General features: G+C 38.7%; 1 protein-coding gene across 3 annotated transcripts in view; it reads left to right on the forward strand.

Moving 5' to 3' along the window:
- TANC2 (tetratricopeptide repeat, ankyrin repeat and coiled-coil containing 2) overlaps window positions 1-20,039 on the forward strand; it is a 278,047-nt gene that overhangs the window by 45,237 nt on the left and 212,771 nt on the right. The window contains exon 1 of one of the 3 annotated variants that reach the window (XM_064524518.1): window positions 3,171-3,190. The exons of the other annotated variants lie outside the window; for them this stretch is intronic. The gene's annotated coding sequence lies outside the window, so the exon portion shown is untranslated. Of the gene's footprint in view, window positions 1-3,170; window positions 3,191-20,039 lie in introns of those variants that run through there. 3 annotated transcript variants of the gene reach the window in all.

Genomic DNA, 20,039 nt, shown 5'->3' on the forward strand with positions numbered 1-20,039 from the left:
ACACTTTTTTGTTTAGTGGAGGTTTTTACTCTGGCATATATAGTGAAATTCCTAGGTGCAAATTAACCTTCATAAATGGGGGTGAATGAGAAAGCTGGGATAAGAAAGTTTGGATAAGACTGTTTTCAAAGAGATTAGGTCATGTGACATAAGATTATTTAACTATTCATCCTTATCAGGAAACTGAGCAACGGTAGGAATTCTCAAGTTTTAGCTATAAGTGTGTCTTTATAATAGTGTATTTTATGTGAGTGCAGTTTGGGTTGTTTTTGTGGAGTTAAAGGGTAATACTATATGCAGAGTGAATCTTGTATTAATTACCCATTTAGTTATGGATATGCTAGAGCTGACTCTGGCATATGTGGGGATTTACCCTTCTGAAATGTCACATGATATCGCCTCTGTTCTCGCATCTGATGCATGCAAATGCTTACTGAAGCCTGCAGCTCTGGAATTTGTGCACCTTAAATCTATACTTGTCAAGCATCTGTACTCTAAATCCAAAGATTTATATCTGGTGGCAGTTTGCTCATAGTCTAGACACTCCGCTCAACTTCTGTATGAAGCCAGTCCCGACTGCTTACATTCATGAAGTCGTCTTTCTGCATTATATTAAGAGCTTATCCATATGCTACGAGCTGGGAGTGCAGGAAGTCTGTTGGCAGCACTCCCACAATTCCATATTCTGATTTCAGGCTCTTTGTGGATCGTCATTACTGTAAGCAGAAAAAAAGCGTAAAGTGTGACGAGTTGTTAGCTGACTGATTTCAATGCAAGTTTTGCAAGAAAATTTGAGTTAATGTTATGTGCAGGTAAGAATGCAGCGTGGCTGGTTCTGGTGTGACCTGCAAGATGTACTAAAAATAAGGGCAGTGCATGCGGGTCAGTCTGGCGGAGGATGGTTTGCACGTTGAGCAAGCGTGCGTATCGCTGTACTAATTCACTAGGTTAGGAACAGAAATAACGGCTGTTAGCTGGAGCAGGTCAGGGTGCCAGGGTAAATGATATACATATTTCCTTTTGACAGTCAACAGAACATTGAGTGTTTGTTATTTATTTCATTAAAAAGAACCTCTGATTTCTGTGATCAGTGTGGATCAAGTAATAATTTTTGATATGCTGTTGTATTTTGGAATTGTGTAGGAACAATACATAAAATGATGCATTTCATAGAGATTCTCACTTTTTTTTTCCTTCAGACCTCTCTCCCATAGGAAAGGGTAATTTTGATTTCACACAGGTCGTGTATAGTGACTGCTGATTTCCCTTTAAAAAAACAAATGATCTTAAAACTATTGCTTCCAGAACTCTGGTTGTAGCAAAGTACTTGTATCCTGACCATGGAGGCTCTTTCTGTGTGCTGAATGTCCCAGATCATAGTAGGTGGGCTAAACTTTCAAATGGTTTCAGTTTTCTGAACATTTTTGTTACTCTGTGACTCTAATATAAAATGGAAAACTAAGTTGAAATCAGTTAACTTGTGCCTTTCTTCTTCCAGCTGTAATTGTTTTATAACAATTTGTTTAAGAGCTGCGACACCCAAATATGCTTATAAATGCTAAAAGCTTATCTACATTAAGTGTTAAGTAATTCAAAAGAACATTGGCTAGTTCAGAAACAGAGAACAAATTCTGGAGCCTTACCTAACTATTTAAGGGCAAGGAATCTAGCTCCAAAGCTTCAGCATATGGAATAGCTGTTGCAGACCAAGTTCAGAACAGTTTAAAAAAATAGGATGGCCCATTGTAACGTATACCGTGTTATACCTAAAATGGTCTTCGGCACATCTTCGTTGTTTTGGGGGAGAAATAGCTTTTGGTTTCCTGTGATAGGCACTTGTATGTGTGAAAGCAAATAACGTTTTAAAGGTTTCTGGAGTGCCTGGGTGGGAATCAATGTTGAGTCTCAGGATGGAATTATTTCAGATAATTCAAAGGAGCTACATAATTGTTATGTAGATTTTTTTTTTCTTTTTTCACTTTTAAGATGCTCTATACCCCTTCATTAAAATACAACAGAAAGGACATAGTGGTGTGTGCTGTTTGTCAGTATCTTCTCTACTAAGATACAGTTTACATTCCTTCAAGTTTACTCCTAGTATTGGAGTGGTTGCATATGAAATGATTGCGCTAATGGAAATTGGGTTTTTTTGTTTAAAAAAAATAGGAAATGATTATTAAAAGTATACATACTTCAAAACATTAAACACTTTCTTTACATATTTGATGTGTCTAGTTTGACTGAAAGATTTGGTATTTATAGTTAGTTGCTTTTTTTTTTAGAAAAAGAAAAGTCTCCCCGTTTCATATGGTTTACTTGTATACTTCTTTGTGAATTCATTTTTTATCCTTTAGAGAGCTGCTATATCTGTCTGCCAGTTGCTAGCAGAATTTTACGAAATAATCTTTGGAAATAACGCAGGCAAAAAAGATGATATACTCTGGAAACGTTGTTAGAAAACTGGAGATACAACCTGCTCCCCCCCCCCCCCCCCCCCCCCCGTAATGTTTACCTCTGGTATAGCTATCAGATGGTGAGCTTTTGCATATTACTCATTATAGGAACATCGGTTTGGTTTTCCTTCCTTCATTTGTTCTCTTCCTCTTCCTCCTCCTCCCTCCCCCCTTCTCATCCTGCTGTTGTTTTATCTTTGCAGCATTGCTGGATTTGACTAGCAGGGCCAGGCATCGATCTCCCATCCCTCGAGTGCAGCGCGAGCTGGGTGTTCGTCTTTGGCAAAGGCTTGGATGTTTTTCGCAAATACCATTGACTTCTTTTGTGTTCACTGGCGGTGATTATGTAAAATATTCTGAAACTAAACCTGCAGTTTGAAGTGGAGTCGTCATTTCCCTCCCCTGCCACAGGCTCTTTCCCCACTTAGGCTATTTTTATGATGCTTCATGTTAGTAGTGGGAGGGATTTAAGTAGATCACTGTGCACACACACACTTGCTCCTTCCAGTTTCTTTTTTAGTTAACAGTTTTCAGACATAGTTTAAAAACTATTTGCTTGGGTTTTTTTGTAGTGGCAGGAAAGTTGAAAGACTGCTGTCCTGTAGAAACTTTCCGACTGTCAGTCTAGTCTCTGCTGTTACTGATGGGAATTGTCAGTGCCACGTTGTTGGCACACAGTAGTAGGCAGCACCCAAATGGTGTAAACTCCTGCTGTGAATTGCATCTGGATTGCGAAGGTAATTGTTATTTCCCTGTTCTGTATTAATTTGAGTTGTTTTATGCTGGGGTGCTATTGTTGGAAACTGAGGGTAGGGGGGGCACATGCTAATTTTGAGTAAAAGGGCTACAAGGCTTCCTCCGTGTGCTGCCTCTCTGCAGCCCGTTCCCATAGGCGATAAGAGCCTGTCTTTGAGCTCTGTGATGGAGAGTTATAACTGTAGGAAGAGAAATGACTATTTTGTCTGAAGATATGACTTGTGCACATTAATAGATTTACAGCAACCAGTGCTGCATGTGTATTACTTCCCTCAAGGTCTTTTCCCAATGGATATATGGTTTTTGCTCAGATCTTAAGTTCTAAAAGAGTGCAACATTTCTAGGCTTTCCTGATAGAAATCTTGCAATAGTTAGACCTTTGTTGATGGTGCCAGTTATGTCTGAAAGGTCACTGCGTTCTGCGAAAGCCTGGAAGAGTTGCAGGGGACAGGCAATTCATTCCTGATCCATTGACATGGAAAGCTCGCTGTAAGCATTGATAGCGTTAAGTAGCTGGCAGACACAGAGAGAAAAAGTGTTTCTACCTGGCTGTGAAAGTTAGTGAGGTTATAAGAAGTCATTCTTCCCCCAGAAGGTCATCAGCCTTTGCTAACATTTAGGCTTGTGAGGCCTTGAGCCAGATCGCTTGTTGCTTGGAGCGTTGTTGTGCTGCAGAGCATCTTTGGCCTGAGCAAGTCTGTGCTGATCTTTCTTCAGGCTGTTAGTTGCAGTATCCCAAAAGGGTCTCTAGGTAATCATCCAGTATGTCAAAGGGATCTCTGAGAGCTCTGCTTTCTCCTTGATGTCTTTCTATGCATTGAAAGAAAATTTTTTTCCAGGGCGGCAGTCCTTTTCTGGCGCCCGTTGAGAGCCTTGCCTCGTGAGGCACGGCGCGTGTTGCGGTGGCCGCGGGCTGCCGCCGTGTCCAAGCTAAGTTCTGTTTGCTTTTCCTTTGCTGGGAGTTACAGGCGTAGATGTAGATCTTTAAGTGTTGTTTTTTTTTTCTTGAGAGCTGTCTTGTGAAGTCTGAGGATGGAAGAAGTTATGCATTACTGGAGGAGAAATAAATGGGTGAAGATGAAACTGAGAAACGGAACAAACAGAGATGTTTCTGAACTTGTGAATGTGCTTCCTCGCTAGCTAACTGGATGTAAACAAGTGTGCGGACAGGCTGGTGGGAAGAGAAACTGGGAAGTGTTGAACTTGGTAACGTGTTTTGGAGAGCTTGTATGAAGAAGGCTACCAATCTCATAATGGAGAGGTTAGAGATAACAAAAGCTTATCTGAGGATTAAGGCTGACTTGATTGAGTGGTTTAAAAGTCAAATAGGATTTTGACACATTTATACCTATGCTACTACAAATGACAGTCAAAATTCTTTCGAATAGGACAGTTAATTGCACTTATGGTGGCTGGTTGTCCAAAGCTGGATGAATGTGCAGCTGCTTTTTCTGCTTGACTGCCTATATGTTACCTTTTCGTGATAGCTGAGATTAAAAATTTTAAAAACCATTTTAAAAAATAATCTGTTCAAGTGTTTATATTCATTACGTGTGTGGGGGAATAGGTTATTACTGCTGCTAGGACGGAGTATTGCAAAGAGTTGTAAGGAATGGTTTTGTGTATTATTTGTTTCAGTTTATGCTGATATGATGGGTAAAGTATGCTGCTTTTATTAGTGAGGCTGACAAACTCAGGATTGAACTGGAAAGCAAAGTGACATTACTTTCTTCTCTAGAAGTCCTGGTGATAAAGATTCTATAGGTCACATTTTGTTCTAAGCAACATCTGCGCAAGCTTGTGAAAATCCACTGAAAATAACATATGTAATTATTAGCTCAGTATCTGGAAGTTGGTAAATCCTGACAGTTAGCTTCATGCCTGCTTCTTTCCCCGAGTTACTGAATTTACCATATTGTTTAGGGATATCTGTGGTAAGATCTATATGAGCGGCTCGGTTGAGTGTAAACATTAATACAAAGTTCTTTATGATTTTTCCTTCTGATAAAATATTGAGCTACTTATTTAAAAAAAAAGCCATCATTTATATTTCGCTGTAGGCTTGGAAAAATGTAGTGAGGGCACATCTGGAGAGGACTGAGTAATACTACTTAGATGGTAGTGTGGAATGTACTAAATTACTCTTAAGTATTAGACATCTGTATAATTGCTGCCTGAGTTTTCTGCAGATGATTTAGAGCAAATTAATAAAACGTACTCTGCAAATATTTTTACACAAACAAATATAATTAAGGATAAGGAGGAAGGGGTACTGCTAGTAGTGTTAAAATTCATTCCTTATCTTCCTCTGTTTTAATTAATTCAGTGGTGTAGTTAGCTTAATTTATGAAAGCAAAATTTAAGTGTTCAACTTTACTGCCAAGTGCAGTGTGAGTGCTTAAAGCACGTGTACTTTGTAGCAAAAACAACCTGTGAAGAATTTTTTCTGAACCCCCTCACAGTTGTTCTTATTACACAGCTATATTGCATCAATTAATAAATATTTTTGTAATAATAGTCACATACTAGAAGGATTTCAGTTATGGATCTGGTTCTCTACTGATCGAAAAAAAAAATCCATAGCACTTTCTTGCATACTGATATGCTATTCAAAATTGTGTAGGGAAAATACGTTTTTTAGGTATAGTTTATTATGGTAGCTTGTAAACCCAGCTTATATAAATGTGGCATGAGCAGAATGAAATAATTTAAAGGCTAATTTTTCTGCTCTTTCTGGTTAGAGCCCATATGTAAAGGAATAACTTTTTTTTCTTTTGCCAGAGAGATAATGCACACCTCCTCTCTAAAATCTCTGCTGTCTCCATCCCTCTACTGCTCCAGGTAATCTAGTGTATGTACTGTTCTATGCTACTAACAAAAGCGTCGCATCTTAATGTGCACAAAACTAAAACTAAATGACGAGTGACATTTTCAAGCTTATCTCATCTATATCTTAAAGCAATAGAAGATGCTTGCTGTTCTTAAAAGATGATATTCAACATAAGCCTGTATTCTGGGATTTGGGTAAGATTTGTATACCGGTGTGATGGCAAACTTCAGCTGCAGATGGGTGGAAGTGGTTTCATACGGACAGTTATGCAAGGTAGCAGTCCACATTATATGTAAAGAGAAAGCAGTAACGTTTAACTGCGCAAACAGGGTGGGAAGAATTTGTTATGTGCTCTGGCAGTAACATTTGTGAACCAGGCAAGCCTGTTGAACCTAAAGGATAGATATGCTCGACATGAAAGAGCGTGTGTTTTTCCTTCAAGCTTACGGAGAATTCTGGACACTGGCATCTCTTAAAGCCGTTTTAAATGTTGCTTTTATTATATGGATAATGTCTGCTGAGGCATTTTTGGAGGGAAGATCATCTAGATGGAGAAAATGGTACAGTTGCTGTTGTGTTATAAGCAGATAAAGCTTCATGGACACTTTATCGGTTTCACATACCATACTTCTCAGCAGATAGCTCATACACAAGTCGGTCTTAATCTTCAGCAGGAGAAAAGGAAGATGCTGTTTATCTGCTGCTTCGTTGTGGTTTAGCAGGGCAGACTCGTAGCTTGTTACGATGAGCAGAGCAATAACAGAGGACGGTATAAAAGTACTTCCAACCTACCGTGCAGCTGTCTGTCGGGAGTGTTAAGGCCTGCCAGGAGAGGTTTGATTGTTGGAGTTAGTGGAATTGTGTTTTATGTCTTTGTGTGTATGATTTTATGGGCTAATAGGAATAGGGATGGATATGAAGGGGGGGGTAGGATATTTTAAGGGAAAATAACTTAATGTTACAGGTTTAGTGCTAAAAGCCTTTTGGAGTTTGACATTTGGGAATTTGCTGAGCAACAGTGAACCAGCTGTTTTGCTGTGATGGAGGCAGCTAATGATGGCTATGATGGTGCTTACGGAGGCTTGAAACCCTTAAATGCAGCAATAAAGGAAAAAGAAGTGTCTGTTAAAATGATTGTGTGCTGGACAAGACTATTCAACGGGCATAAACAACCCCGTGACATACAGTGATCTGGTATACCTGGTATGTAGATCTGCTTCTTCACTTTTGGTAGCAAAGTCATTAGTAAGTTTGATAGCTTCCACAGCCTAATAATAGGGAATGGCCTTGCCTTTGCCTCTGCGGTTAAGGTCTGACTGGGGGACGTAGCATGCGCTTTGTTTGCAGAATAGTCTCCAGCCAGCAACGCGCTTTTAGCATGCAAAAAAGTTGTAATGAGCAGAGGAGATAAGGTTTTATTTATGTATTTTTAATCTGATATGAACTTACCCAGTTTCATCCTGGGGTGTAAGGCCTGACGGAGTGCCTCTACCTGAGGTCTGAAAACTAGGAGTGCTGATATGTGTGTTTGGCATTGAGCAGGCAAAGCGTGAATGACCGCTCAGGTTCTGCGGCACAGGAAATGGGAACAATTTGGACGGGGGTGGGTTTGACATCATCGTGTGTCTTTGCATTCGTTTTCTTTTGGCGTGGCCGGGATTTCATGCTGACAACTATTGTATTGTCCTCCTTGTTGTCCTCACAAAGAGAGGCTTAGACATACTCTGAAAAACTAATATTCCCAGGGCTTCTATTGTGATGTTTGTCAATGCCCCAAGTGGGAGGATGTGACCTGTTTGATGTCTTTGGCCTCTGCAAAGCAGAACATTCAATAAGGTAGGGAAGTTTAAAACTTGTTCAAAACACTTATCCTGTTTGATGGCTTGAGTAGTCTTGATGCAGGCTCCAAAGGGAGCTGAGAGCTACTGATAGCAGGGGATTAAAACAAGGACTTGGAGAGGAAGAGCAATTAAAAGGAAGATAGGAGAAATGGGGACCGTAATGAAGCAAATATGGGTGCTGTCCTTGAGGAAGGAATGCTTCCATACAGCAAGCTATTTAAATTAGCTTCCTATATTACTCTTTTTTTCTCTTTAAAAACAACAACAAAAAGGACGTTAATTTAAAAGTGTTACACATGATAGTTAAATAATTGCATTGCAGAGAATAAAAACAAAAAGCCATAATGTTGTTCCAAGACTAAATTAAGTTTAAAATTTATTCTTACAGATACATGCCATCATTTTAAACTAGAATACCTACTACCAGTTCAGAATTTTTAATAGCTTTTCTCAGATAGCCGTTAGTTGCACATAGAGACACTGTGAATGCTCAGTTACAACTTTAAATTCTAGTGGTTAGAATTATTTTTTAATTTAAAATAATTAGTTACTTGGTGTATTTCTTAATATGTATATGTATTTTATTTTGCTAAGGGTTGTTAGGGTAGTATGGTGATAGTTTTTATTTTTAACAAGGAAATAGCTTCTTTACTGAAGTTTTTTTTTAAAAAAAGGGGGTGGGGGGGAGGGACGATCCTCCAGCTCATCACCTGAAATCACTCTGGGCTTCCAAGGGAACAAGATATTTGAATAAGAATTGATTGTCTGATTTGGTATTTAGGAATATCTTTTGGCCTGTGCTTTAGCAACATTTTAGACTGTGGGAATGTTGATGTTTCAGCTGTTTCATCTTGAAATGTGAAATATATTTCAGGAAGCCTCTGTATTCTGATGCAAATGAAATGATACATGTTTTTCTTGAAAGCAGTGCACAGGGGACTAGAATGAAACCTTAATATTTGTGCTTGTGTGTGTTAGTGTGTTAAAAGTAATTGTTATACAAAAAGTCGTTCATGAATGGAGTAACCTTTTAACAGGAGGGACCTCAGCTTGAAACTGAAAGAGTAATTTTGGGTTCAGTGTTGGTTCAGTTGTGGTTCTCTTTCTTTTTTTTCTTCCTCTTTTCTTTTCTTTTCTTTTTCTTTTCCTCCTGTTCCTTGTTGCTATGAAAATATCTCCTATAGGGGCTGCTAGAGCAGCCAAGGAAATTCACTGACTATACCCGGAAAAGCCAATGCAAACACACTGCTATCAGCTGTGCCAAATAAGCTTACTGGGAGAATGAAGATTTTTCTTCCTGCAAGCTTTATTTATTGTAATCACCTGCCTGGACAGTGTAAGCATGCTTTAGAGAGGATAGAAATAGTTTCTAAGTTGGCAGTGTTCCTGTATTTTGCCTTACTATTCTAGTGGTTTCACCTTGAAGGGATTTTTGAGGTACGTGTCAGTGTATTAATAATTATGGAAGCATCTTGTAGTGACTTGGTGGTTTGGTTAGTCTAAAATGATTTGAACCTATTAATAAGTAAAAGCAAGAAGTTTCACTAGCAGTTATTTTTCTGCCTCTTCAATTATTTTGTGCAACTTTCAGCAACATACTTTATTTAGAAAAATTCTGCCTTTGTTTGTGAGATGAAACAATGTGACAGTCATGCCTTTTTTTTTTTTTCTTTTCAGAAATAAAACAAATCTGTGACACAAGAAATGTCTGTCTTTGTGCTAGTGCTAAGAGCAGTATGTTGTCCCACAAGGCTTGCTTTCTTTTTCTGCTTCAGGCGCCATGAGGCGTGGTAGACACCACCAAAGCCCGCTACTATGTGAACAAGGAGTCGCTTGCTTGTTTTGGGTCTAAAGGAAGGAAGATAGTTCAGTTACCAGGGAGGAATAACATGCTGATAGGGATAAGCAAATGAGCTCAATGTGAATATCAGAATGACTCCTGCTGGAATTAAGGTTTCAAATTTCTAAATGGGTTTTAAAATGAAGATCTATGTTACTGTAACCATAGCGGGTGCTGAAACATCAGTTAGAATTAGCTTGGGCTTAAGTCGTAACGCTCCCATTGCTTTGACTTGACTGCTGCTCTATTGCAAATGGGAAGTTACTTGAATTCGGCAAGTGGAATCGCTGCGAGCAGTCGTCGGGATGGCGGAGACTGGGATAGGGTGTTGTGTCAATAAGTTATTTGGGCTCTTTATATTGAGGTGCTAAAAGTCTTAAAGAGATTCGTTCAAATTTACCGTTTTCTTCTGGGGAATGGTAAGTTATTTCACCAAACTCAAGCTGTTGGTCTGATTTGTTGGCCTAGGAAGAAGCACATCACTCTTTGCTACCTTTGTGCTTATATATTATTTCATAATACGTCAAGCAGTACTTCCAGCTACTTAAATGGCATCTGGATAAATATAGGAAGAGTCAACATGGCTTTTGTGGAAGGAATTCTCCTGCTTTACAGAATATGTGAAGTTGTGAAGGGTCAACAAATACATGTATGAGAGGATCCAGTTGATACAATCTGCTTGGATTTTTGAGAGACTTCTGTCAAAACTTTTTCACCAAAGACATTTTAGGAAACCAAGTATGCACAGCATGAGAAAGAAGTCTTGTCATGGATAATAACTGACTAAAATAAGAGAAAAATAGAAGCAAATGGTGAGCTGTCACGGCAGAGCGATGTCACCTGTAGAATTTGGCCAAGGTCTGCGCTAGGCCCTGTACTGATAGTCATACTCATAAATGGGCTGAGAAAGGATGAGGCTGGGTGTAATCAGTCTTGCCAGTGATACAGAATTAATCAGTGCAGTAAGAGGAAGGGATGGCTGAAGAACTGTGGAAGGGCCTCATGAGTCCTTAGTTACTGGTCAGTAGTAACAACTGAAATTCAGTGTAGATAAATGTAAGGTGATGCATGCACAGGAAAAACAGCTCCAGGCTCACATATTAAATGATGAGTCTAAGCTGACTTTACTGCTCAGTAGAGAAACATTGGGATTATGATCGGCAGGGCCAGGAAAACATCATCTCAGTGCTTGGCAGTTGTTAAAAGAATGTGAAATATTCTGGATTAACAGGAAGGGACTGGAGAATAAAACAAAGTATCATAGAGCGATCTTATAAATTTGTGGACCGGCCACATCTTGGAGATTACGTGCAGTTTGGTTCTGGTCATTTTCTAATAACTATTATCTCTCTAAAAGATTTTAGAGCTGGAGAAGATTCAAAGTATGGCAATAAGAATGATCAGAGATACGGAATGACTTCCATATATGAGGACTGCCTAAGTAGACTGGAGGTCTCTTCACAGGTCTTGATGTTTAAAGGCAGACACATTAAGCGAACATATCACATTATTACTCTGCTGTAATAGCAGAGTAGCAAGAGGTTGCAAAAGCCAACAGCTGAGTTCTTCCTCTTTCACTTTCCTTGTGTTTATACAGCGTAAGAGCTTTCTGCAGCAGTTGAGGAAATTTTCCTTTTTTGGACTTCTAGTAAAGATATTCTTAAATGATTTCTGCAGTTTTGTTTGCATTACTTTGCTTGAAAAACAGTAAACTTTGGAATATGTGAAATCCATATCCAATTTAGATTTAAGATAGTTCAGCCTGGCCACAACACTGTGAATATTAAATTATTTTCCTTATTCAGGCTCAATGTTGTTAAAGAAAGAAGACTTCTTGATATGCATGGTAATACAACAGTTGATGTTATTGCGTTTTTCTGTAACACGTCTTGATGTCATAAATGTTTTTCAGCAGAACATGCCTGAGGAAATTTCAGTCCATTCTTTCTTAATAGACATTCTTTCAGAGTGTAATAAAGGTGAATCAGAGATACTTGGCTGTGTTACACAGCAGCAAGAGTGGGAATATGTGGCCTTTTAAGCCTAAACAAAAAGAGTGGGGATGTATACAAAAGGGGAGTGGAAGGTGGGGTTCCTCGGGCCCTAAACTCTCGAAATCCTGGAAGTAAGAGCTTGGGTGGAAGTGGAATGTATGTGTGAGATGTATGTTTGTACATAGTATATAAATACTGCTGCAAATAATATTCCCATATGGAGATTCTCTGTGAAAAGAAGCTTTGGACCCCTGTTAACTTTCGTTTTCCAACCCTCTTTCCAGGTGTTTGTTCCCAGGGTAGCACTGTGAGTGGTGATGATGCTACAGCAGAAAGGAGGAGGCATGAGTAAGGGTAAGGCATAGGTCTGTCTCCCTGCTCTCACCAGCAAACCTGCCTCACAGCTTTAGACAAATAGTGTGAGTTGATATGCGTTATTTCTCAGTTGATCTTTTCACTTTAAGTTCTTTAAAGAATATTCAGATTCTGATGCTAGGCTTACTTCAGAGGCAGAGCCATTTTTGCTCTTCCTTCTAGTTTTCTTCTGTTGTGCACACTTTTTTTTTAAATGGTAGTTTAAATGGTCATTAAGAAATTAATAGGATTTTGGATGTGCCTCAATGAACGATGACCCAGATTGTTTCACGTTGTACATGTCTGGCCTCAATTGCAATCGTTTATACTCCAGACTAGGAAAAAACTTGCATCCCTTTCCCCTCTCTATCTCTCTTTCTGTCTCTGTGTCGCTGTATCTCCCTAAGACATTTAGATTTCCCCTGTATGACAGGATACTGATAGTAGTTAAATAATTAATGTAATTTGACTATGTGAATAGTCTTAATGAAGTTGTGGTAGAATTTGCACAGTTAAAAATATGAACTTGTTGGAGTGCTTTTCTCAGCATGTCCTGTATTCACTTTTATCTGCTTTTAGCATTTTTTGGGACTACTACTTATTCCTCAGACGTGGTCACCACGCTTTCTCACCTGACTGATCATTCCCAATCGCTCTTTTGCATGTGATTGTTTTATGTCTTAGTGTATTAAAACAGTTTTAGCATATATCTTGTTTTGTCCTATTCTACTCCCAAACCAGATTTTTGGGATAGGTCTCCGCAGGAAAGGATGTTGCATGTGTAAGCGATAGTCAACAAAGTCCTGTACTGACCTTGATTTCTGTCTGAGTAGCAACTAACAGTGTATTTCAAAGAAAAAGGGTAGTGGGAGGAAAGGGTGGTTGCTTCCATTCTCCAAGTGGATGCCCTGTCTCATGGATTGTTGCAGGTTACAGAGCCTTGGTACCTCTCGCAGACATTTCGCAGGTATCTCATCTTGATGTGAAGTGAGAGAGCTTCACATCTTGAAAATATCTGTAGTCGGGAAAAAACATTTCTGGCTGAGCTGTGATAATTTATCTTTAGGCTTCTTGCTACTGTCTTGACTCTACCCATGCTTCCCTTTCTCCAAAAGAAAAAAGGCATCATCTCTAATCACTCTGGTACTAGTGAGACTCAAAAAAGCAGCAGTGCTATAGGACCACTGCCACTTATTTTTACTTGGCTTTGTGTGAGACGGAACTGATGGACCAAGCAAAAAAAAGAAGGCAGAAGGGATTTATAGTATCTTGTGAGCAGTCCAAAACGGATTTCAGGTCAGGTTTTTCAGATGCTGCTGTGCCAGTCTTCGGAAGTGACTGAAGTACAGCAGAGCCAAATGGTATGGATGATGTGAGCTAATGCATTTTACTTTGCAATTAGGATAAGCTAAGAGGCTATATCTGCTCAGTCATATACTTGGATGACAGGCGGTGACTTTCGAAGCCATGGTCATGTGGTAGATTTCCAGGGTCATGCTGAAAGCGATGAATTCTCAGGTTTGGTGAGTGCCCGGTTCACCTTGGAAGCGTCACTAAGATCATTTTATGCCTTTAACCATTTAACTCCCCTTGACCTGCTTTCTTTATGGACCTTTAAGAGCTTGTTCCAGGTTAGTTGGTTTCTCCAAAACTCTAAAATCCCAGTGGTTTTTCAGCTCAATTGTACAAAGCTAAGAAACTACAGTTCTTCCTATCGGAACTACAGGTCTTTGTATCTACACATTCCCTGCTCATTGCAGGATGAAATCAGAAACCTTTGAGTTTTTAGCCAACAAGATTATTATGAAACAGAGTTCACGTATGCAGCTTTTTATTAATGTCTACTGAATTCTTCTGAAGTATGCTATATGTGGTAATTTCAAGTGTGCTCACACAGTGGTTTCATTTATAACTGCTTGTAGTTCAAACACATTGTCTTAAGAAGTCAAACCGATTTTAAATAGGTTAAATACTTCATAAAGGTGTATAAATACTACATTTCCTTCAAGTGCTTGTTCATATGTACTCTCCTCTGTGGAGGAGCAGGTGTTTTGTCCTAGCAGTTTTTGTAGTAGGTGGAAATGTCCTGTGTCTTCTCATATTGCTTTGCTTTAAGGCTAACAACTTTTACCTATGGTAGAGTGAGCTAGAACTGCATGTGTGACCAGCTGGGAGGAGTTGATAAGGCGGCAAATCTTTAAATGTGCTAATGCGCAAGTTACTTGCTAACGTCCCATCTTCAGACTTTTTTAATGGTCTTTATGTTGCCTTGTTGGAAGGTTTGCAGAAGTGACTTTAAAGCAAAAGATCCGCCACTGCAAAGTCACATTTTTCTTGCATGGAATCTAGATAGCCAGCTACTTTAAAAAAAAAAAAAAAAAAAAAAAAAAGCTGAATGGCACAGAATATCGCTTAAATCCCCTTTTCATTGCTGTGTCTCCTTCAGAATTGAAGGTATGCTCTGTGATGTTAGCAGATAAGTGAAAACCACAGGAAATGCTGTGGTATATTTTTGTTTGTTTTTTAAACATAAGTGGGGTCTGACACATCAAAAATCCTTTGCAGCCTGTAAGGATTTTTTTTCTTTCTTCCTTTCCACCTTTTCTCTTCTGTTATAACCTGAAGCCCTCTGTGTAACACCATCAGTTATATCAAGTACAAGAAATGTTTGAAAATCCAGTGTGAATACAGAATGTTTGAGGAATTTTTTTAAATAGGGATATACACCTTTCATTAAGAAAACTGTCAGTAGGATATTATTATTGTTCCATTCAGCTATACATAAGTCTGTCCCCTGGCAATATAAAAACAAATTCAAAGCCAAAATATTCAGATGACTTGTTTGTAATATTAAAAAAGAACAAGACGGAAAATGCCTCATTCAATGTTTTTATTGCTCTGATCTTTTTTCCCCCTTCAGTATTTGTGTTACCAGACTGTTGAGCTTCATGTCACTTGCTTCTATGCTTACAGCACAGGAGGTTACAGACATTTTGTTAGTGCAGTCATGTACATGCAGTACAGTGAAAGCATCGTAATGTTCCTTCTCTTGGTAGCTTTGTGTACTGAATTGCAGAGCTGCAATTAGGGCAGCTGGCAATGCTACCAAAAGCTTCTGTTAGGACAAAATGCAGGAGAAGGGAGTCTTAGCGTCATGCACTGTAACCAGCACGTGCAGACACATGTTCCTGCAGCGACTTCCCTTCTGTTTCTTGCAAGTTTGTTCCTACGTTCTCCTTCCAGAGTCTTTTTTTTTGTCCTCCTTTCTTATCTTTTGTCTTTTATCCTGTTTTATTTTCCCTCTCACCACTTTTAATATCTAGCTTTTTTCCAGTCTGTCTTACGCTTTGTGACATTTCCACCCTTTCTCTCCTTTAGAGATTCTTTTTTTTTTTTCCCTCCTCTCAGTTCCTTCCCCCCCCCCATTTCTTCCCCTTGATTGTACTTTCTCTCTCTCCAAGTAACCTTTTCATTACCACATTTTTCCCCTCTTATCTCCACATGGATAGATCTACAGAAGGGAAGCCAGGCAGAGAGGAAGAGTTGTGCTTTCAAGTACTTGAGTTCTGGTTGCATGCTTCTGAAAGAGCAGAGAAAAGGTTTAGGCCGCTTTTCCCCCCCCCCCCCCCCCCCCCCATTGAATTTCCCTTTTTCTGTAAGGGCTGGTTAAGGACAAGTTTGGGACAGATTTGCTGTATCCTCAGTATCTAGTAGTCTTCTTTTGAAGTCCATTCTGGCAGCTATCTCCAAAAGGCAGTGGCGGTCATAATGTTGTATAGACTCAGGAATGTAAACATGGTTCTTTGAATGCTGTGTTGATGCATGTCTCATCTGGGGACAAAACTGTGCTGTAAATATTCTACCATTTTGGTCCTTTAAATTTGTTAGATTGCATATGCTTGAGCAGTGTGGTTTTTTTAATTCCTGAAGCATAATCTTTCTTTCTCTGTGGAGGCAAACCTGGCTGAAGGAGGTGCTATGCAGAATTCCTAGGATCTGAGTCGGAGATCATGTTTTGGCTTGTTAGAGATGAAATCTGGCCCACAGAAAGATGCCCATTTAGTTGAGGCAAACTGTTTCTTCTTGTCCCTTCCACAACGGTGGAACCAAAATGATTTCTCGGTGCTCAAAAGACATTGCAGTCCCAGCAACAGGCACAGCCTGCTTCTGAGCTGAATAAAAAGTTGGAGTTCTTCCTCTGGATAGGAATTCAGAAGTATTTGCCCTATTAAAAAGACCCCTTTCAAAAATATTGGTTGGTACTGCTGGTGAATAGCCTTCCCTGCAGGGCTCAGGGTACCTGAGGTGAGTCTCTGATATCAAAATTAGTTTGCACGTCCTAGTGAAGAGCATCAGCACTGCTGCAGATGTATCCCGCAGTTTTTGTCAGACTGGGGAGTCTGAGTTGCCCTGAGAGGACCCCTGTCCTGCTGCGCAGGGGGCTCTACCTGGGGACCACCTTCCTCAAACTCCGTACCGCAAAGTTTTTAGCATTCCCTTGAAGTAGACCCAAACCTTTGGAAAGTCTACCCAATCTTAGATTGTTGATTGAATAATTATAATTCTGCATTTTGTATTGCTTTTAGTTAGTTGGCCTGACAGTCAAAACCTTGCAGAAATTTCTTGTCTGGTTCTTACTGAAATCACTGGCTGAACCTTCAGCAGCATCAGGAATATTGGGATAGGTTTTGGATGGTCAAAATGGCTAGTGTTAGATATTTTTTCAGCATAGTGATATCTGTGGGTTAAGTCTCCTCCTCTTACTATCTGCTGACATCTATTAACATGTCAGATAATTACAATAAGTCTCCTAAGCCTGAATTACTCTGTAAGGAAAAATGTTTTTCTTGGTGCATACTTAATGTAACCCATAATTTTGTGGTCATATTGGCAGGTATTATGAGTGCAATACCCAAAACAACTAGTTTATAAGTAATGACCAGTATGTAGCTATAGCTGTAACAACAGAGCGGTGACAGCTCCTGCCCTCAAAATCCTACTGTGCCAGTAGATATGTTTGTACACTTTGATACCCATTAATAAGATGCTGAAAATTGGGATACTCCATGAGTAGCTTTAAACTATTTGTTTATTAAACAAGAAATAAAATGGAAGTTCATTATCATTTTCATGTAAGAAGAACTGGAGTTGTTAAGACAGCAGAACATAGATTTTATGCATGTTTACCACACAACTTTTTGAAGCGCGTGAGGTGAGGAGAAAAGCTTAATTTAAAGCATGGTCAATTTTCTGAATTTTTTTTTCTTCAGTCAGTTGGTATCTGGATACTTTCCCATAGTTATTTACAGTGATAATCATTAAGAAATTATTGCCAACTTGAAATATGGTTGAGTGGTTACTTGCTCAATATTACTGAAAATTAGCCAGGCAGTATCTAAATATGGACTGAACCATTATGTTCTGTGGTTTTATTTCTGGAATTCTTTATTTATCAATGGTATAAGTTCCCATATAATGAACTCTTTAAGTATAGTAATTATGTATAGTAACGTATAATTCAAGCCTTACTTTTAATTAGCGAATAAGAAGTTGAGAAGACGTGTTCTTTATCAAGATGGTAACGTGACTCTTATTTTCCGGGTTAGTCTTTAATAAAGTTAGATCAACTGTATTTACATTACTGTTATTTAAAGAATATCTCTTTTTTCCTGATCTTTGACATGGTGAATGGGAGTCATCACTAAATAGCATATTCTGTTTAAAAATGAATTAATGCAAGCTAGAACCAGAATCAAGACTCTTTCTTTTGGTATGTATTTTGTTTCCAACGTGTATGTATGTGCAAAGAATTTAAACTGTGATTTTATTTGATTTTAGAATACCAGCCAAGCTTACACAATTTATCAGATGAATACCAGCTGGTGCAACTGACAGCCAAAACTAGAAAAATAACCTCATTTAAAGATGGAAATCCCTATTCATGAGACCATTTCAGAGATTTTCTTTCCAGCAGGACTGGTTGAGCAACATGTTCTGCTCACTGGTGTGGTGTATGGTTTTCAAAGACAGATGGTCATTGTGTTTAATGTCTGTGTATTAATGTTCTGTTGATAAAAGTATGAGTAAGTTGTTAATTTCTCTGGGAAAATATAATTAAACCATTGAGATTAGGGTACATGTGACCTGTTCTACATTTGTTTTAAAGACTTCAAATTCAATTAGCTTTGCAACATTGCATTTGAGCAGGTAAAATTTCATAGCAATGTTTGTTTCCATAGATTTTTGGGGGGAAAAAAGAAAAAAAGCTTGCTTTGGTTGCTCTAGAATGAATGGAAAACTAATTTTACATTTCATCCTGTCAATTGGAAGTTTGCTCAATATTGATATTTAATATTTTTCAATATAGAATGGACGATATTTCCAAGTCGATAGTCTCCCTTAGAGCTGATGACCTCATTATAGCCACAAAAAAAAGAAGTTTTTATCATGTTTGAGAATGTGAAGAAGTCTTCCCTTTAGCTACCGTAGTAAAATTCAACAAAATGATTCATCAACGGTGGCAAAAGACATAGTACGTTCCAGCAGTAGTAACATTAGTCATACCTGCTACTATAATGCTCCATGAGCATACTGACATTTCATATAATCCATATTTCTAACTTGTGGATGTTTTTTAGCTGTAAGGTCTGTCAAATAAACTTGGTAAGTATGCTAATTCAAATAATCAAAAATGCATAAATGTGTATCAGAGAAACTTTGGGCTTATAGGATGGCAGATTCTAAAGATAATCCAAGTCCCTAAAATCTGATATTTTACAAATATGATGAAATTTATTATCTTCATAAAAAGTTTGTTGTTCTCGGTGTCTATAATAAAAATAAGCGTATCGTAATACAGTCATATACTGCGATATTGCTATACCAGTGAGATTCTAAAACTCCCCCCTACACCCCAACAGGAGAAATAACAGTAGAAAATGAACAGTAAAAAGTGTGTTTTCAAATGCTACATCTTTTTGCCAAAAAGTTGTAACCGAAATATCCTTCGGATAGGAAGACCATGATAAACGGTAATTCCTGCATTTCTTAATTTTGTGGTTACTTGGCTTTGCAATATTTAAAAATTATTTAATAATTAACTCATGCTTTTTAGTAGCATTTCTTTGTATTCTTAGTTTGGAAAGTACGTAGTGTCCTTTCATTCACTGCTGTTTGAGCAGCTTTGTTCGCAGTGTGCTCATTCGAAAGTTACGTCCGAACCAGTGAAAAGGTCCTGAATGCAGAGAATTATCAAAGACTGTTTAAAAGGGTTGATTTCTGCCATACCCTATGAAGTTGAACAAAGTGAGAGACATCCTAGGACAATAAGCATAATATAGGAGATGTGTAGTTGAATTGATATTACTCTGGGGTGGGGATAATTTAAAAGAAAAGAAATTGCTCAGTGGCTGTAATATGGGTGAGCGCAGGTGGTGGGTGAAGCAGCTTGTCCTACTCTTCTGTATCACAAAATGGCTTTGCGAGGTTCTCCAGGACACTTAATTCTGTTTTCAGTGTTCCCGACATCAATTACCTGATTCTGCTGGCAAAAAAAACCCTGTTTCTTAGTAAGGATTCTTTTTTTGGCCTTGTGAAACTTAAAATATTCCTATCTAGGTCATATTTCAAATTTGCAAACTTAGATGGCAATTGGAAGTCACTGCTGTCAGCTGGCTATTCCTGTTTTTTTTTAACCACAGAAATCCCAATTGACGGTAATTGGCATCTTCACTGATGGCTAAAGGCAGAAGGAGTATGAAGGCTGAACCACTTTTTGCATTTGGATAGGCCACTTGCTCTGTGGCTTAGTGCCCTTTTTTACAGACACCTCTCTATGGTTGGGGGAGCAAACAAATAGTCAAAGAGCAAACTGTAGTCGATATCTGTATTGGTTCTGGAGACAAATAAGAGTTAAGAAGTAGGGCTATTAGCTTTCTTTGACTAGGCAGAGAGAAGACATCTTGGGACAAA

Source organism: Dromaius novaehollandiae, chromosome 22 (genome assembly GCF_036370855.1).
Source record: "Dromaius novaehollandiae isolate bDroNov1 chromosome 22, bDroNov1.hap1, whole genome shotgun sequence".
NCBI lineage: Eukaryota > Metazoa > Chordata > Aves > Casuariiformes > Dromaiidae > Dromaius > Dromaius novaehollandiae.